The 21,406-nt window shown below is 29.5% G+C and overlaps 1 long non-coding RNA gene across 1 annotated transcript; it reads right to left on the minus strand.

The window, feature by feature from the left end:
- Positions 1 to 1,591: 1,591 nt before the first annotated feature.
- LOC107449128 (uncharacterized) lies at positions 1,592 to 19,656 on the minus strand. The gene is made up of 3 exons (XR_001584739.4): positions 19,351 to 19,656; positions 3,525 to 3,606; positions 1,592 to 2,421 (listed from the first exon to the last, which is right to left on the minus strand). It is a non-coding gene; the product is annotated as an uncharacterized LOC107449128 (long non-coding RNA).
- Positions 19,657 to 21,406: the final 1,750 nt, after the last annotated feature.

The following is a 21,406-nucleotide window of genomic DNA, read 5'->3' on the forward strand; positions in this document are numbered from 1 at the left end:
AAAAGAAAAATACTTACCAACTTTGCCAAAGGAAGTTTAATTTTTCCTTTAGGAAGGGTAATTCCATATTAGTAGACGATTATTTTAATTTAGTTTTATGCAGATTTCTTAAAGTACTAATTATATGGAATTAAATTTGAACACTATGTATTTAAACTTATATGATTTCCAAAGACTTGGAGTTCAAATTTTAATTAAATACTTCTTAAAAAGTATAAGTTTCATAAATATATTTTTAAATAAAAACAACTTATTGAACTGGGATAAAATACTAACTGAATATTGTTATTATAAAAAAATATAATAATGGATAAATATAATATTTATCAACTATGTTTGAAACAGTTACAAAAACAACAAGGATCCTAAAAAAAGAATTTACTAATTATGTTTACTTAAAATTGCAAAAATAAAATATAGGATGCATAATCTTTTTTATTTCCAAGAAAATGCTTTTATGACTATGTATTTTTCAGTACAAAATTTAAATAATACGACTCAGAATCGCTAAATATTATTGAATAGTACGCTAGCAAAAAAGGCTTCTCAAAGTTGAGCGAAATTGCGTCAAGAATTGGGCGTTCGAAAACACTTTTAGTCCTCCTTAATTAATTGACGGTTCCTCAAACCTCTAAAAACTTGCCTGAACTAAACACTTTTAAAGATATATATAATGATCTAAGTATTTATGAGAAATTTTTGGGGAATTTTTGAAATTGTGAAATGATAAGCTGTTAAGAACTGTTGCCATGATAAGCTGTTAAGAGCTTATCACGCTTCATCTTTCTAGCGTGAAATTTATTATTTTACAATTACGAATCGGTATTTACTTAACTGAAATCTGCACGTGTTGTGTGAAAAATGAAAAAGCAACATTTAGTACATTGAAAGTAACAATTTAATTTTAACACAAAACTGAAATTCCAACTTGATGAAATTGAGTTATAGTTACTTGGGCTCATTGACCCCTGATCCAGTGATTTTTGAGAAACTGACCAATTTGCTACACGTTTTTCCAACAGTTTATAGACTCAACATTTACAGGATGAGAATATGTTACTTATAGGTATGGCTTTTAATGTGCACTTCATTTTCTCAATATTTTAAAAAAAATGCTCTTTGGACTATTTTTATCTGAGCTATTAATAATTTTATCTGAGCGACGAAGAAATAATTCTTTATCAAGCATTAATTAGATTTCATGTATTCAGATTTTCCAAACTTTCAGATTATTTAGATAACTACTTTCACTAATCTTTTCGTTTTATTATTTATAGTTATATATGCTTCTCTGAACATGTAGATGCTGTTCGTTTTTGCTGTTGTTCTTACTTATTCATTTTTAAATAACTACGTGATGTAAAATGAACGGAAATTTGATTGAAATTGTGTTCCTGTGAATTTTTTAATGACAAAAACTGTCGCTGTTATGTTTATAATAATAAATAAAAAACAAATAAATTCAAAAGTATTGATTTTTTATTTAATTTAAATTACTTTTGCATAATATAATAAATTTTTTAGGATCAAAAAATAGACTCATTGAAGTTTTGTATGTTGTTCTGAATTTCGCTCATTTAAATTAAAAGAATAAAAAAAAATCATAACTATCCTTACAAAAGAATCTGTTTAGAAATAAATCTGCTTAAACTTTTTTAAAGCTTAGCTTTATGTTAAAAAATGTGATTCCTTAAACTATATTTCATATGCGCTAAACTAATGGCACTTTAAATATTACTATTTTTTTATTTCCAATGGCAATGTAAATAACAGACAAATAGTTGCACACAAAACTAGTAAAAACACAGTATAAAATATTACAAAACAGAATTGCCAGATGTCTTTGCTTTAAAAGTTCTCTGTCCTGCCTATAAAGCACCGTTTCAGAATGTTCTTGAAAAACTGCAAATTGACGGAGGTAATGTCTATTCATAGGGTCATACAGAGGGGTCAGGAAGGATTTTATAGATTCGAATTCAATCTAGGTGTTATTCCAGACAGTCATGTCCAGTTAGTACACGGAACTATGCTACAGCATGCCGTCGTAAACTGCGAGGGGAGTTTTCTTTATCCTTCCAAAGTTTTTATTTTATTCTGTCTCGAATTTGTGATTCCAAATGCATATTTATTGTTTGCTTGATATCTAGCTTTGCAGAATGGAATGATAGTGGAGAGGATCGCATTCAAAAAAGTCTCGAACCCCTTTTTGTGAGACAACCAGCCTGTGTGTTCTCAAAAATGCAACAATGGCTAAGTATCCGCTGAAGTACGATGGAATGATCGCAAAGGATTCCGAATCTTGGGAATGTCTTTTGGTGACGGTGGCTTAATTAAACTAATCACTTGAATTGTGGCTTAGGACACTGAAAATACGACTACTTGATCACATAGGTCTTCAAAAATCAGTAAGTCTTTAAGAGTCTATAAATATTGAAAAATTATGAGCATTTTTTCTATATAAACGAAACGACGAATTAAGATAGGTTTAATTAAATAAGTTGAAATTTGATAAGTTTACTACCAAAGAATATCTAAGGACAATGAGAGAAAATGATTGAAAACAACAAACAAACTTGAATATCTTTTTTAACTATGATCTATTTTTGGAGCATTAATGCTTGTCAGTTTTTCTTTTAATTTTGAAGGGAGGATACGATTGCTTTAGCTGCGTTCCAGTACACGTCTTGAGTTTGAATAGAATGGTATAAAGTTAGAATCTCAAGATGTTATAAAATATCTATTTTGAGAATGCATTACCAGTTTACAATTTTGGTTTAACTTAGAAAGAGCATTTATTGGCAAAATATTGCACATATTCTCATGGAGTATTTTATAAAGTCTATGAACAGGAGCAAAATTCTTGAATCCAGGATATTTTTGAAAAATTGTATCCAGCTATTCCAATTATTTTGGCTCATTGAATTTCACTCAATAGTTCTAATTCTTAAAAGGTTTTCTTTTTTTTAATATATATTTATAATGTATATCATAATTAGATTTTTAATTTCCTTAGATCTAATATTAATTTTAAAAGCAATAACCCGTCCTCCTCAGACATGCAGATTGGAATAACAAACTCTAAAAATGCTTACTTATATTTTTCCTGTCAATTAAATCTCTTGGTTAGTCAATCTCTGACTGAAAATTCTCTAAATCTTCCGATTCTGACTCAGAAAAAGTTTCTAAGACGGCTTCTTGTATTGTTATGTATTTCTTAGATATGGTTATTAGAGAATTTGTAAATGAAACAAGTAAAAGAAAAAAAGCCGGATAGTTTTCAACTAATTCGGTAACAAAAAATATATCTTCAAAATAATGTGAATCACAATAATCAAGTAAGAAAACCTACAAATAGCAAGAATCTATTCAATGCTGTTGCTAAAAATATACTGATAGCCACCTTTGATGTGATATTTCAATTATATCATCATAACAATAAGCATCAAAAAAGTATAGCACCGCAAGTCATCAACTTATCGAAAAGAAATTCATTCTCAATAATTAGATAATAAATGACTACATACCTTCTGATAATGAATGACTACATACCATGTATAAGTTTTAAGAATGGCGATATCCTCCGCCGCAATCACTGCAACTAGCCACCTGCAAATTCAACAAAAGTTGAACCTAGTCACATTCATCCTTCTTTTTTAATTTTAATATCATTATTTTTTCTGGATAAATATTATAATAGCAATTGAGCGAAATACACACAACATCAATAAGCCAAACCAAAACTAAAGACAGAACTTTTTAAACGCCAATGTTTGGAACAGTTGGTTCTGAATTAATATGTTAAGCTTAAAATTTTAAAATGAGATTTTGATGTTGATGCCTAGCAGGCAGTTGACTATTATCCTTTAAAAAGTTCGTAAATATTTCAGTTGTCTTATAAAATTTGGATTTTGGATAAATTATATTACAAGGGAAAAATTTAACAAACTATGTGAAATTTAAAAAAAAATCATAAAATAAATAATTTAGGAAATGGAATCGAACTAAAAGCAATAAATACTCCATAATGTAAATTTTAAAATGCATGTTAAAAACATTTTTCGGACTTTAATTACTCTCATAAATTTAAATTCAAAGTTTATGTTCCTTTATTGGAACATTTGCAGGTAAAGAGTTAAAATTTAATATTTATGTTTTTAATACAATTTAACTTCAAAAAACGTCCAATAAAAAACATTTATTTTATGATTATTTTAGTTTTAATAATATAGTTTTATTACTTAAGTGCAATATATCTGACAAAAATTTACGAGATGTATTTCAAAGATAATTTAGAAATCATAGAATATAAAAGATATATCATTTTCTGCAATATTAAAAATTAAAAGCTTATCTAAGGGTAAACAACGTTTGATATCGTTTATGATTGAATTAACCTTTTTCAGAATTAAAATGCATTTTTACCGACGACTGAACAGATTATAATTCTTTTGTTTTGGAAGACTATCAGAAGCACATCTTTAGAAAATGTCTTTTTCTTCCACAGATTTGATCATTTAGATAGAATTAATTCGAAAGAACTCCATTGAGTGAATCTATTGTTTGCTAAGCCTTAACTTAACACAAGTATAAGAGCTAATGAAGACACTTTTGCTTAAAGGGTTGATATTAATTCGGAATAAAAATGAGATTTAAAAATTTGAATAGCGAACAAAAGGCTTAGTGTCAATCCCATGGCTTTATTTAACTTGCTCGGAAGCACCAGGCTCTAAATTAAAATTTTATGTACTTTGGAATGTAGTTAATGATTATAATTAATTCCTTTATTAGAATTAATAATGACGAATTATAGTCTTAAGTAAATGATTAATTTAAAAAAAACTTATTTTTTATGGGCATTTATTTCTTCATTATGCACAAAACTAGTTTAATTATGTCCTTCTAACTAGTTTAATTATGTAAGTATTTCTCATAGAATTAGCTTCATAGTGTGCTTTAATTTTATTTCTTTGAAATTCTTATTATTTCATAACATTTGAACAAAGTGCTTCATTTTGTATTTAGTTCAGATTTAGCAGCCTAGTTTAGTTTGTATTTAGCCTTAAATAAAAATAAAACTTCATTTAGTTTAAAACTTCAACAAGAAGTGTACCAAAATTATGCAGCAAAGTTGCTTATGGCAGCGACAAGTGCAACATAATATATATCTTACCCATATGCTTGTTAGAGTGATTGTACTTATTAAATGTATGAACTATCCTTTTCGTGTCAAAATAATCAACGGTTTAAACATGGAAGATTTCTTATCTAATTTTAATTGCTAATTTATACTTATTTTAAATTTAAAAAAATATATTTTCCTCGTGTTTGTCTATTTTTTTTCTGCTTCGACAACAACGGTTCAAAACGAAATAGACACTGGAGTTCACTCAATATAATAATTATGGGAAGAGGTTATCAAATAGCTTTGCATGATCAAAATGAATCTAACAATAAAATAAAAATTGAACTATAAAATCAAAGTCATATACTCGACTTTCTTTCTTTCTTGCTACGATCCCGTTGTTTACCATTCAAATCACGGAAAAAATAGAACTGGAACTACAAGGCTGTAAAAAATTTTGCACAGAGATGTGAATTTTGTAAAGAGAATGAACAAAGATGTCTAAACTAACGTCACGGCACTTGGCTGGCCACTGGAAAATCGTCAATGATCAATTTCAGTTGCAACCAGTAGGGATACGTTTATATTGGGCAACGAATACGAATTGTCAAGGGAGATACGTTTATTTATGGGAAGAGAATACGAATTGTTAAATGGGGATACGTTTAAGTTTGAAAGAGAATACGAATTGTCAAATGGAGATGGGTTTATATTGGGAAGATAATACGAATTGTCAAAGGAGAGACGTTTATTTATTGGAAGAGAATACGAATTGTTAAATGGGGATACGTTTATGTTTGAAAGAGAATACGAATTGTCAAATGGGGATAGGTTTATATTGGGATAGGCATACGAAGTGTTCACGAAATGTTCGATGGGAATAGTGTAATCTGAAATTGATTGAATGATAGGGGAACACTGATCTAGTTCAGCCTCTGACTGGACATCTCTATACTATATAATGCAATTTTTTGAAATATCTGCAGTTGTTCTTTTTTAAACTAGTTTACTATTCCGCATCTGTTACAATTTTCATCCAATAAATTAGTAAGTATTATAAAAATAAATTCCAGAATTCCGGATACAACTACGAAAACAACAATTTTTCCAAATAATTTCTCGATGATGACTAGGCTCTAAATTTGAAATCTGTTAAAACTTAAGAAAAATATAATATCGGATTTCCTTTAGTAGTATATTATTTTCTGAAATTAATTGTTCAAATAAAAAGCTCAGTATTCTGCAAAAATTCACTTTCTTGCATTCTTTTCACTAATTTTGAAGTTTGAATATCAGACAAACTGTATAATTGGATTGTTTTCAACAAATTGCTTAAAAAATGGCTTGTATTCAGTTCTTTTGTGAAAAATTCTTTCCCTATCAGCGGAGCTTAAGAGGGAGAAAATACCTTTAATCTTCCCTTTCATTTGTATACTTTTTCTTCCCCATTAAAAGGAAACAAGAGATTGGGGATTAGTTTTGGAAGAGGCTAAGAATTTTCCTTAAAGCTGCAGAGCTATTACAGTTACTTTAAAATAACGATACTATCTCTTCTATTGTAAAGGTCTAAGTCTTAAGTGAATAATTTTGCATTAATTTTGCTTAAACAGATTGTTAACACAGATTAGCATTATCTCTGGAATTAAACAAAGGTTTTGTTTTAGTTATTTACGCTTTTGATGTTTGGTTTAGAATTTAAGATTTATCAATAAATTTAAAGCTTTCGCAAAAATAAAATATCTATAAGTATTGTCTGTAAAATACGAAATCCAGCAAGTATTTTTTTCCAATCAAGTTTACAAAAATTATTTGAAACATATGTAAAACCCCAATTCACTAATTTTCTTTTAATATATAAAGCACTATTTACGATTCTTTCATAGTTCTAGGAATTGTTTTTATTCTCTGAAGTTAAAATTTTCCATGTATTTCACTGTTACACAGTATTTGATTTAAAGTACTAGTAGAAGAAAAAGCATATTTTTTATATTTCACTATTGGCTAATAAAAATTTGAAAAAACTGAGAATTAGGTAGAGATTTTGATGATTTTCATCCAGTTGGTATCGCCAAATTGGTGATTTTTAAAAATGCTTAATAACTTTTGAAATATTTGTCCGTTTCAAAGCCAGATAAGTCTTCTGGTAATGGTCCAGTAATGATGTATATAGTTTAAAATCACCACTTTGCTTCGAGTCTAAGGCTCTTAAACTGTGAAATTTTTTTTTTTTTTTGGTGACAGATCCTCGAAAAACCATGATAAGGGAATGAAAATCAAACTGAAGAACAAGGCATTAAATAATTAATAAACAAAAAGGAACAAGTTTCAAATTCAGGTTTTAAGTCAAATACCATATGCTCATGGTGGACATACACTCAAAACTGTTTTGTAAGCCTGAATCTTTCTTTCGCTATTTTTATTTTTTTCATTCGGACCTTAAGGCCTTTTTTCAAATAATAGATACGAAAGATTATTTTTTCATGTTCTTTGATGTTACCAAAGGAAAAAAATCACAAGGTTATCTTGAAGAAATTAAGGAAATATCATATTAATTAATTGAGGCTCTTTTAATGAGAGTTTCGAAATGTTTTAAAATTACATAATCAGCAGGGAGTCATCGGCATTCACATAAAAATTTATCATATACTATGCACCCACATATTATATTCATTCAAAATACATATATACCTTGAACAAAAATATAACTTACATAGTTAAGTTTTTCAATATTTACATTAAAAACATTACATTAATTTTGGGGGGTTTGTATGAAAGTATTTAAATTCAATAATTAAAAGTGATTTTATAAAACTTAATTAAAAATTCCGAAAAGCGTAAGTCTTAAGACAAAGACTGAAGCTTCTGTTAAACAAGTTTAAGTTCTCGTAGATTTTCTACAGCTAATTAGAAACCGGATTATGAGCTCAATATTAAGAGTTTGTGAGAAAGCTTTGAAGATCGTCACGTATTTACTTCACAATTAGAGGAAATGCAGGTCTTGATGCGATTACCAAATAATGCTCACCATTAAGCACAATACATCAATCAATATAGTGGCAACAAAATGCTTTAAAAGCTTAGAGTGAGAATTCCTTGAACTAACTAACTCTGCATTATTATCTGTAAAAGCATTAAATAATTAGTTATCCTTTGGCGTATGCTTAGCTTTTATAAATGTCATGACGCGTATGCGTATCGTAATTGCATTAATAATATTAATTTCTTGAGCGAGATAATTAAGAATTTGTAATCAGTATATAAAAATATTTTAATTTGAATAGCTTATTTATGATAAGTTAACGCTACACTAGTTATCCACATCCGAATTGTTTACGTTATATACTAAATTATTAAATTGCATTGCAAAAAAAGAAGTCAGTTTACGATGCAACGCATAGCAGGTTAATAAATAAATTACATCGTGTTGTGGAAAATATCATAAATGGGTCACGACATTTCAGTTTTCTCACTTTTTACAAATATTTTACAAAATAACTAAAACAATCGCATATTGAAATAAAATTGCAAATGATTGTTTTTAATTATGTGCACTAAATTCTAATGTTCTCTTTTGGAAATTTTTTTGTTATGATTATTTACTCAAATCATATTTATTGTAGATTATCTTTTCTTCAAAGTATAAATCTTAAGACAAATACGAATAAAAATATTTAATAAAATAAAAAAAAGTCGACATACTTCGAGCATTCTAACAGAAAGTTTATTTCAAGGTGTTAAGACCGACAATAATTGTTGTTGATTTAAAGTTGAAGACACAGTTGCTGTTCAATTTTATTCTACTTATTTTATTTAACCTCCATAGTAACAAAAATAACTTTGGCGGGAAATGTTCATTATTTGAGCGTCCATTTTTATAATCATTTAAAAAGTTACATGAAGGCCATTTTGTGTTGCTCTTAAATGTTATACAGCTAACATACAGCTTGCCTTCAATACACATTATAGTCCTTGCTGTGGTCAATTTATAGGATGTAAATTGTATTTTTGTACATGGATTTGAGTTCAAATTTACATTAAAACTGAAACAATCCTTTCATTTTCTATGCGATTAAAGTAAAGTTCAGGCAACAAGAGAAAAAAAAAACATTAATAAAATTCTGAATTTGATAAAAGCATTATTCTTCATTTTATAAAGTTTAAAATTTTCAGATAAGACACACAATCAGAAAAAGTAATAAATATTCTTACAATATATATTACACACTAATCTATAATCTGTAATACTATAATTGGGTATAATATAAAAAAAACACAACTACTTCCACTTCGAAAATTTTAGTAGGAATAACATTTACTATCGTGCAATGCTAAATGAATGGAAGATAGTGGTTGTTGTTTAATATTTTACATGCGTTAATTAAATTTGATTTGAAAACATTGATTTTTTTAAAAATATGGATTCTATAGAATGCTGTCTGTTAAGATTAATTGGTTTGATGCCTCATGCTGTCAGAAGAGAAAAAAAAACTTTTAATTTAATTAATAAACTGAGTTTTAAATATGTTTACTAAAAACATTAACTTACTTAGATGAAACAACAAAATCAATCATTACAAAACGAACTTTTCTTTATAATACAGTATAATCTGGCGAGCAGCTATTTAAAAGATCGAACACTTTGTTTGTTTATTGGTGGCTTGAAGTCAGGCTTGCAGAAAATGCCGTTCACTGGGTAAATTTAGTAGGAATAATACAACCTGTGACGTAGGCGATAGTATACCCATTTGTAAAGCATCAATATTGCAAAGCAAATTGTAAAGCATCAATATATTAAAAAAAATTTTTTTGCTTTATAAAATAATATAAAAGTGAATATTTGGCTAATTAGCAATTTTTATAGAAAGCAATTAATTTTTACATTTAGATTAGCTTGAATTATACTTATCCAAAATTCTTTAACAAAAATAATTAATATTCGTGAACAAGTTATGATAATTAAAGCAACTGCGCAGGAATAATTGTAACGCAAAATGAAATATGATCCAAAAAATGAGTGCAATCAGCAACGATATTGGTATAATGAACAGCAACAAGGCTAAAAAGTGTAGAGTGTGTTGTTCTTTTTTAATTAAGCATCCGTTTAACAGCGGGTGCTCAATCATACTAAATCAGTCCTCTTTTGTTCTTTGTCTGCTAATGAGATAATCCTTACTGAAAGGAGTTGTTACACAAAATGAAAAAAAGAAGAAACATAATATCCAGCTGAAATGAGAAAACATGTGTTACTCATCGATTATGTTTCAGTGATAAAACTGTCATTTATAGTTTGTTAAGTTTAGTTTTGTTAAAATAAATATTGATGTTTATAACAAAGTGATAAGAAGGTGTTATAAATCAAACGAATTGTTAAGAAAAATTTAATGTATAATTAATGGTGCTTTCCAGTTTTTGTTCTCGAATTTTAATTTGGTTTTTGTCTTATGCATTTAAAGTTATTCCAAAATCTTTATTTGTTCGAACCAAAGGTCAAGTTTTCAATTCATGATAAGTTTTTAATAAAAAGAGGATTTTTAAATTTTTTTATGCATGTTAAATCCATTAATATGTCTAATTAGTATCAAGTCTATTAAGTATGTCAAATCAACTCTTTAAGCAATTCAGAATCAGTGCAAGATTATTAGAAAAGAAATTGTTGAACTATATTTGAGCAAATTTAAAAAAAAATCACCTTTGGACAAGGGATCCCTAAAAAAATCTGTAACTGCATAAATATTTCGCAAGCAATGTGAATTGAAACTACGACCATGTGCATGCAAAAAAAAGATCTATAAGAAGAGCAAACTATAAGAAACTAGAAGAGATTTTTAAATAAAGTTAATGAACCTAAAAGAGCAGAATACATAGCACACAAAGAACAAACAACGCCACGTGAACAGAATATTAATATTATAATTAATGATGCTTTCTAGTTTTTGTTCTCGAATTTTAATTTAAATTTTATAAATTACATTTAAAGTTATTAAAAAATACATATTATTTTCGAGCCAAACATTAAAATTTCAATTTTTGATAAGTTTTAAATAATAAATAAATGCATACATATTTTTCGTTTTTTTATGTCAAGAATCTATTAAGTATTTCGAATCAGCTCTAAACACTCAGAGACAGTTGAAGATCTTTTCAAAAGAAAGTGTTAAACGATGTTTGCGTCACCTTTAGGCAAGGAGTGTCTAAAAAAATTTGCAGCTGCATAAAGATTTCACAAGATGCGTGAATTGAAACTTCGACCCTATGCATGCGAAAAAAAAGACCTATAAGAAAAGAAAACTACAAGAAAGTAGAAGACATACGTAAATAAGGATAATGAATCTAAAAGGAACACAAATAGTACCACGTGAACAAAACATTAATATTATAATTTATGACGCCTTCTAGCTCTTGTTTTTGAATTCTAATTGGTTTTTATAAAATACTTTTAAATTTAATCCAAAATGTATATTGTTTGGGCCAAATGTCTAGTTTTCTTCCAGATTGAAAATTGCTAGTTTTAAAATTCATACTAATCGCAAACATTAAATCAATGTGCAGAATATGATATTCTATAGTAGATATTTCTAGAATCAAATAGAATTGGTAAAACTTTTACTTTGGAAATATATGCTTAACTAATACTTTGGATAGAGAGATTAGTTTTGCATGTTTATACACAGAGCTAAAAGGTATACAAGAATATTGTTACTCTAAAAGGTATATCAGAATATTGTCAAAATACTACCAGAATATTGTCTAGCTTACCGTGTTTCTGGCTCTATAGGAATACCAAAAAACTCGACATAAAAAGCTTCATTTCGGTTTAATTTACTTTTCTTTCTGTAGGTTTTACTAAATGTGTGTTAATAAGAAATGTTAATTTGAGGAGCAGAATTTCCAGCAAATCGTTACCATATAAACAAAAAATTATCAAATGCTTGGTTTAAATACCGCATATTTTGATTAACCTGAATTATGGTTTTTATTGCTAGAAATATCGCTGTACATTACGGTAATTTCACCAGGATATTTTTCGCCCTGTAGAACTGAATGTAAAACGCTCTTGAAACGAATAAAAAAACTACAAAAATATTTCGGAAAGTGTATTTTAAAATATGTAAGGAGTAATTTGAAATTCATGCGAAATAATTTTTAAAATTTATGCGTCTATGTGATGCTGTTATGTGCCATATGACTTATTTACAGTAATTATAAAGCAACAAATTATCTAATTTTATTCTAAACTTTAAATTATTAATTTCGTGATTCATATTAATTAAAGATAGTAAGCTAATATACAGAGTATGATGCCCTATTACTAGTGTCATGGAACATTTGCTGAAATTTTCTGATATATCTTGTAAAGAGACACTTCTTTTAATGGATAAAAACGTAATATATTCTCATATATAAATGTAAAACATATAAAAATAAAAGCATACAAACTATTATAGTATTTCTTCTTGAAATGTTTTAAAAAAATCCTTCCTTAATTTTGAAAAAAAAAAGTGCAATTTAATAATTCTGCAACGTTCCATAAAACTAAAAAGCTTCATTGGATAGAATTAATATTTTATTTCTTTCGAATCTAATATTTTTTGGCAATATTAATCTCTAAAAAACTTGATTCAGAATTTTCGTTTGATAGTCGTATAACTTTTATTTTTCGCCAGTGTTCTTTAACTTACATCTCAACTTCAAGATATTTTCTTTTTAGTTGCTTTAAAAATACACTTACAATAAGCTACTTCAAAACTGAGCACTTCAGAAGATTACTTATAGCACTTCTGATACCAGGAGCTAGTACAAACATTTCTTGATATTGAAGGAACACGAGTTTTTGGTTATTTTTCGTTTTTTCCTGGACACTTCGCGAATCTTCTCCAATATTGTTCCCTCTCCTTCAATTTTTTTCAGACTTTTATGTTAAACTATAACCATTTTTTCTCTTTTATTGAATCATATTTTTTGCAATATTTAAAGGCCATTCTCTTATAAAATATTATGAAAAACTGCACCATCACTGTTAAAATAAACCAAAAATCATTTGTTAATAAGTTCTTTAGATATATGAAATATTAAGAACAATATTTGTAAAGCAGACAGGAAATTATAATGAAAAAAACATACAATTTAGTTTCTTCTATATTTCATTCTTAATCTCAAGGGGAGACAACACAGTAAAATTTTCAAAAAAAAAATTTTTACTTAAATAAAATAAAATAATACGCTTTTTGATAGTTCAACGTTTAAAGTTTACTCTACCGAAATATTGAATTAGTTTTCGTGAAAATGGAAACATTGGAGTATAATATGTCGAGCGCAGCGTGACTTAATACCCGATGCAACATGTATACACAGGAAAACTTGTGCGTTTTGTTATGACAATATAGTTATGACAATGACAATATAAAATCGAGAGGGGGCCGGGATAGCCTGGTCGGTAGGGCGCTGGGGCCATATCCAAGAGGTCGTGGGTTCGATCCTCGCCGGCCGAAGACTCCCCGTGTAGTAAATGGTGACTGACGCACGTTAAATCTGTCGAGTCTCAAAGTCCTCCATGTTCCCACAACAAATCAATACCTCTGGGGGTACTGATCCAGGAGTTTCCTTGTCTTCTGGATTAGTTCAAAATTACAAGGCTACGGAGTTGAACTTTAGTAGTCGTAAACCCATGAAGTTGGGTCGGCTGTTCAACGGCGGTTATAAAATAAAATATAAAATCGAGAGCAGCGATGGCTCAGGGGATAGAGCATTCGCCTTCCAATGAGGTGAACCGGGTTCGAATCCCCAACGATGGCTGGTCGAAACGAATCCGCATCCGGCTTGCATCGACTACAGTGCTGACGTGAAATATCCTCAGTGGTAGACGGATCATTGGTTAGAGTCCCCTTGCCGTCAGGCTAACCGTGGGAGGTTCTCGTGATCTTCCTCTCCATGTAACGCAAATGACGGTTAGCTCCATCAAGAAGTCCCCAGGAAGGCAAATTTCTCCCAACACTCGATCCAGGAGTTCCTTTGTCTTCTGGGTTGGTCTCAAAATTACAAAGCTATGGCGTTGAACATTAGTAGTCGTAATCCCAAAAAATTGGGTCGGCTGTTCAACGACGGTTACAAAATAAAGTATTAAATCAACACAATAACCTAGTATTTAATTGCATTTAGTATATTAAAGACTAAATGAATGCAATCAAGAACAAAAATACAACTGATAACTTAAAAAAAGCAATTGAAATATCAACTAAATGTTCAAACAATTCCTTATTCTTTTTCAAGTAGTTTATTTAATGTATTTTGTTGCTTCCACTGAACCATTTTTAAGCTGGACTAGACATTATTTCTTAGCAATAGAAAGGTACTTCTGTTTTATAAATTCCCCCCAAAAAACGAAACTTCGAATAACATATTTGAAGTGTCTGGAAGCAATATGAATTGTCTCATAATTCCTGAAACTACCCGAATCTGGAGATTTGGATGTTCTAGAATCCGATATCGAAATGGGAGCTATGCATCACTCGAAATTGTTCTAAGAGAGAAGAAAGACTGTTTCTTGCAGGAAGAGAGCTTTAAAAAGGCACCATCTCCCAATAAAACATGTCAAGGATGTAGAAACATATCATCACTTTCAAAACTATCTTTTCTTCAACACCAGGGTGTGACGTAGGTGGAGATTTCGGCACAAGAAGAAAAATGCCCCTGGCTCTATAGCAAGCCAAAATGAAAGTATTGGTTTCGGAAAGCTGGTTTATTCCATGTTATCGAAATTACTTTTTTGTTAAAGTTTCAAATTTTTATCAGCGTTAAATTATTCTTCAATTGCTTATTCATTGTGATAGATTATTCAAGAGAAGTTTTGAATTGTTTATTACTTTAAGTATGCATCTTTGTTGTTTTGGCAAGCAGTTTACTGAGAGTGGGATAAATAATTGATGAGAAATGAAATCCATAAAATGTTCTTTTCAATAGATTTAAATTATAGATCCAAACTTTCTGACTTCAGTTTCAAAATTGGAAAAAGACGTTTATAATAACTAAAACCCACTCCTTTTCAAAAGTCTGTTTATAGACCAGTTTTTTAGCTGTTGAACACGGGTACTAAGAAGAGTAGAGCTGAAAATTGTTTTTAACCAATTCAGCGTTAGTTTCATTTTTTTTTTAAAAAAAGAAACTAAAATTGTTCCTTCTACCAAAGATGTATTTTCGGTCCAGTTTACGAAAGCGAGAAACTCTGATCGTAGCGCTTTAACACTAGAATATGTGACCAGACATAACTGTAAAAAATTCTGGATCAATTTTCGGTAAAAAGTATCGGCGCTTTGAGACTTTGAGCACATAAAATCCATTGTTAACTTAAAATTTGACGCAATAATAATTATTTATTTCTAGTAAATTATTGATTTTATAATGAGTACTAAACTAAACTAAGCTTAGTGGCGCGACAGCCCATGGAGGGCCAAGGCCTACTGTGCCTTTCTCAGTTTTCTTAACCTTGAGCTCTGCGGTGCAGGAGCAGATGCTCCTGCCAGGTGGTCAACCGAACGCAGAACCACCAGTGTTTAGTTCCTATGCATGCTTGGTACTCATTTATTGATCCACTGAAGGGATGAAAGACTGAGTCAACCTTGCCCGGCCCGAGGATCGAACCAGGGACCTGTGACACGACAGCGTGAAGCGCTACCACTCAGCCACCGGGCGTCTACAGTGAATACTACAGTATAAAAATTGCGGAATATCAGATTTTTTGTTCCGTAAATTTTTACTGTAAAAGCGGATTTTATTGAAAAAAGTAACAACACTTTTGGAGCAGGTACTTTTTGTCATAACTTGATCCGGAATTTCTTATAGTGCACTCCGTTCGTAAAGCTGTATCAGCTATAAGATCTGGTTTAGAACAAATTTGTATATCTAAAGTTTATGTAGTCATCGAAATTAGGATCGAATTATTTTCTCTCCGCTATCTTGGAATTTCTAAGAGGTAAAGGGGTAAAAACTGGAGCACTGTTTATAAGACAAATTATTTATTGCTTCTTATAAATTTTCACTTTTAATCAATTGTAACCGAAGCTATGTCAGTATGATTAATATTTTTGAGGTATAATGAATTTTATGTATACTTTTTTTTAACAAACAAACAGAAACGTTATTGGGAATAAAAACAAACACATAAATACAAAGAATATATATTCGTCAGCAAGAGGAGAATCCTGTCCAGGCGACGGAGAAAGGTAATACAATAAGATTAAAATAGAAATTTAAAAAAAGAAAGAAAAAAAATACTATATTGTTGAACACAACACTGTAATAATAAAGAAAAAAATGCATGAAACTATATAAGAAATAACAAAGGTGACATAAGAAATTCATTTGGCACACGATTGGTATAAAAAATCAAATGCTTCCTTTAAAGTGTAAAATAGAGATCTAAATCGTCGATGTTTATTACAAATTGAAATAAAGCCCGCTTAAAAGAAGAATATATTTGGATATTTTGGAACTGAAATGGTAATTTATTATATAATTTAAGTACTAAGTAAAAAAAACTGTTTTCGTGAAATTTCCTAGCCTAGAATAAATATAGTCTTTTATAGTCTATAAGTCTTTGTGGAGCTGTCGTGCCACAGGTCCTTGGTTTGATCCTCACGCCGGGAAAGGATGACTCAGCCTTTCATTCTTTCAGTGAGTCGATGAAATGAGTTCCAAGCATGCTTGGGAATTAAACACTAGGCTGAGCACGCAACCGGAACATCTGCTCATGCAGCCCAGAGCTCAAAGGTGAAGAGAACTGAAATGTGCACAGTAGGCTTTGGCCCTCTATGGGCTGTCGCGTCACTGGGAAAGAAAAGTCTTTTATCTACTTATATATAGAGCCTTTGCATAAGTATATTTAAGTTATACTTTTTAAAATGAATTACTATGTCATTTTCAATTAGACGGAGAGAAACATTAAACTATCAGCTATAAATAACTGTTATCTCTCGCAATAGTTATGGAAATAATATTATAGAGATGCATAATGATAGAGGCTTTTAGGGCTGTCTGAATTTTTATTCATTTTATACACCTCTCTACCTCAAGCTAATTAAATAAAGAACAAGAACACGTGGTTTTAGTTTACTAAAAACATCTTAAGGCAGATGCTGAAAATTTAAGTTACTTTTCCAGGTTCATTTTATATTGCACCAAACCATTAACTGCTATTTAAAAAAAAATGTAATGGTTGAATACAAAAACGTTAATAAATAAATAAAAATTAACGAGAAACTACGTTTGTTATAAATTAAGTCTTAGAATAACCTTTGTTTTTAATGATGTATTTATCTCTATCTATTTCAATAATAGTTGCCGAAGTATTCTTGTATTGTTAATGACTTTCTTCACAAAACAAGAAGGCATTTTTATCACCATTACAATTCTTTAGCAAATGCAATTCATCAGACCAGTGAATGGAATTAAGAAAACATTTTATCACAAAGGATTACATTTCGTTTACAATACAGTAAATGTTAAATGCAATCAGTGACCGAAACTGTTCTTTTTTGCGCAATTGTTTTCTTCTTCCCGTAAACGCGAATATTCACTAAGGGATGGAGTTTATACTTAACTGAGCGGTAAGAGCAGACGACAATCAATGAAGTGGACGCGTTTGTACTTAATCAGTTCATTATCGTCTGCTTTCGAATCAGTTGTTGAGAACAAAAGACGATGAGACGCCATTTTGCAATTAACGATTTTAGTTCTATTTTAAAGGGTGATTGAAAAGACCTTTTGTAATGGGATTATAATTAAATGACAGGCAGTAACAAGATTCATTCAGACAACAATTTCCGATTAATCAACTTTGTCATCTTCGAACACAAGACAATGGATTTTGTATTAGTTTTTCTTGAGGATCAAAAATGAAGGAAATTATGCCTCGCAAAATATTTTCCTCGCGACTGACGCTACACTTTCTTTTAAGTTAGTGAAAACCGTCGTTGATTGTGTCAAAGAAAATTTAAATGAAGATCTATTGATTGTAGGAAGAAAAAAAAGAAAATATTCAGATAAGTGTAGTAGCATTTTTAATAGAAATATAATGTATTATAATATTTATTTTTAAATTACATTTTATCGATAACAAGAACAATATGTATGGCAAATAACTATTCAAAAGTGATACGCTTTGCCATATTTGTTTCGATTTCAGCGTGACTGACACCCCATTTTCTTTTAAATTAGTGAAAAATGATGTTAATTGTGTCAAATAAAATTTAAGCTAGAACTATTGATTTTAGAAAGTGTGGTAAATATTATATGTTTTTTTTTTATTATTTTTTGTGTGGGAATGTTATAAGATATTATAAGAGCCATATTTAAATAACATGTTATGGAAAAATATTAATTAATATCTGTGAAAAATAAATGTTCCAAAGTCCTGTGTCCTATTTCCAAGGACTGTGTCCTATTTTTTTTCCAATTTTGATTCAACTGACGTTACAATTTCTTTTAAGTTTGCTGAAACTCGTGTTGATTGCGTCAAATAAAATTTTAACAAGAAATATTGATTTTTTACGGAACGAAGGAAATATTTTGATGAGTCTTTTACCATTTGTTGTAGAAATATAATCAGTTGTTATAACATCTACATTTGAATAATATGCCATAGATAACACAAAGATAATCCGCAGCAAATAAATGTCCCGAAGAAAAGGGCTTTGGCAAAAATTTTATTATTATTTATTTTTTTTTTCGTAAATTCTCATTCTAGACTTTTTTGTATCCGTAGATGAATATTATATAAGCGTAAGACATACATGTGGCGGCAATAACAATTGTTTCTTTTGAAAGGAAATCATTAACTAACACTAACGGAGCGCTTCTGGGATGTTACAGAGGCAAATATTCCAAACTTTCCTAGTCACAGTGGACTATCAATTTCCCAAGTTACAGTCGAATACCAATTATTAGAAGATGTTTGGTGATGTTGTAAATTTAGAGAGTAAGCAATCTACAATTTAGTGCATATGTCATATTAGTACTTACTACTGTTCATTTTCTTTTTTTGGTGTGTTACATGATATGTTCAATTGTGAATAGATAAAAGAAAAAATTATATCGATAAAATAATTTAGGTCATAATTGTAAGCAGTATACTTGTCGAAATTTATTCTTACATGCGAAGCTTATAACAATTAATTACATTTAACTTACGAACATAAAATTAAAAACAAGAAGAAAATAGAAGTTGAAATACTTACATAAAACAGTAATTTACTTCGGTTGTTTAAAAAATTAAACTTAGTCTCTATTAACTCTCAGCATCTAAAGCGAAAAGCATCCAAACTTTTAACAGAATTAAAATCAAACAAATAAACGCACGATTAAAAAGAGTCTCATAAATTCAATTAAAATAATAAAGAAAAGGATCGACTTTTCATTCAACTAATAGTTCAGCGTACCACTGCAGAGAGGCGCTATATACTTTAGAGCAAAATACGTTGCCATTTTCTTATGCTAATCTAATGATAGCCATATATCAGCTTTTATCTAACGGTCTAGTAACAAGTGGCCATTTTGAGAATAAATTCACTTTTAAACCTTAAAATTTCTAGTCGTTAAGCCTTAAAATTTCTCGTTGCCATTTTCTTATGTTAATCAAATGATAGCCTTATATCAGCTTTATCTAACGGTCTAGTAACAAGTGGCCATTTTGAGAATAAATTCACTTTTAAGCCTTAAAATTTCTAGTTATAAATGGGATACCTGCAAGTGACGTATTGTGGGTATCTCGATCGGATATTTGGTTGAAATGTGGCATTTGTTTTTGTTAGTAACTGTTCTTTCCATTCGATTTCGAGTAAGCCAAGCTTCTCAAATATCAATTCTCTTAATTCGCTCATTCTATATTCTTACACAAATATTCTTTCACAAAGATTTCAATTATATTCACTATCCATTTCTTACTGAACAAAAAGATGCACGAAGCCATGTAGCACATAAACAAACTAATTATGCATCGAAGTCAAGTATCAATTTTCTTAAGTGACACATTGTGCGAGACGCTGCTTAATTAATTAACTTCACGTTATTCTAACTTGGCTCAAATTAAACACGCCATTTTGCTCCGAATCGATGGGCTTTCGCTGACGCCATACGTCACGTGTGGGTATCTTTGATCTTGAAGTGCAAGTACTTAATTTACGAGGAATTCCTAAATTTTGTTTAAACGAGCTAACGTAATTTTTTTTTGGTAAAAATATTATTTTAAAGTTAGCTGAATATATAATTGTAATAAATATTAAATACTCTTCGGCTACAAGTGATTATGAACTTGATTTAAAATATCTGATACACAAATTTTTAACCATACCTAATGTACCAAATAAGAAGTGGCCCATCGTGAAAATAAATTCACATTTAAGAGTAGCAATTTCAACTTGAAGATTCAATATTCACCATTCTTATATTATGCTTAAGCTTTCAAGCTCGGAAAGCAGATCTTCTTTTGATTAAAACATTCTTCTGACGGAAGTTGAGCGAAATTTCCCGTGTATTTGCAGAAGTCTTGGTCATAAATTAAAGTATTCCTTATTTCTTTTCGGAGTCATTCATTCCTTTTCAACGAAGTAGAAGGTGAATAATTATCTCTGTCTCCTTCCCTGTTTTAAAATTTAAATATCCTCGCTTTCTTTTTCTGGATTAATGCATATCAAAAAGGTTGGGAGAAGCGAATAAAATGAAGAATATAATATCACACTACATCAACCTCTTATTGCCGTTGTTATAAGGTATTTCTGGAACACTTCTTTAGTTTTTTCGTCTCGTCTAAAAAATTATTGAAAATTGTAAAAAATAACTATTGAATAATTCTTATAACATTGCCTCAAAATTTATTAAATTGTATTCCTTGTCTTATATTTCATAAATAAGAGGAGCTAAAAAATTCACGGGCGATTTGAATTTCGTGCCATTAGCACAGTAAAATTTTGCTTCCGGAAAAAGATGACATAATGACTGTTAATACAGTCCCTGGTCAAATTATTAGATACACTATAAGATTCTATGTGATATCTTAATTATAAGGTAGTACTATAGAGCTTTATTGTTTTTACGCCACTGAAACCGGTTTGTACTTGCTTACGTTCCTGTATGAATTGGTTAAATTAGACGATATATAATATAAATTCGAAAATTAGATATATTAGACAATATAATATACAAATATTGAATATTTATTATATCAGATATTATATTAGTGTATTATAATAATTAGACTAAATTATTAGACGCACTGGAGTGTCTTAATACTTACAT

The sequence above is a fragment of the Parasteatoda tepidariorum genome, chromosome 8 (genome assembly GCF_982258835.1).
Source record: "Parasteatoda tepidariorum strain Cologne lab strain chromosome 8, Ptep-v5.0, whole genome shotgun sequence".
NCBI classification, from domain to species: Eukaryota; Metazoa; Arthropoda; class Arachnida; order Araneae; family Theridiidae; genus Parasteatoda; species Parasteatoda tepidariorum.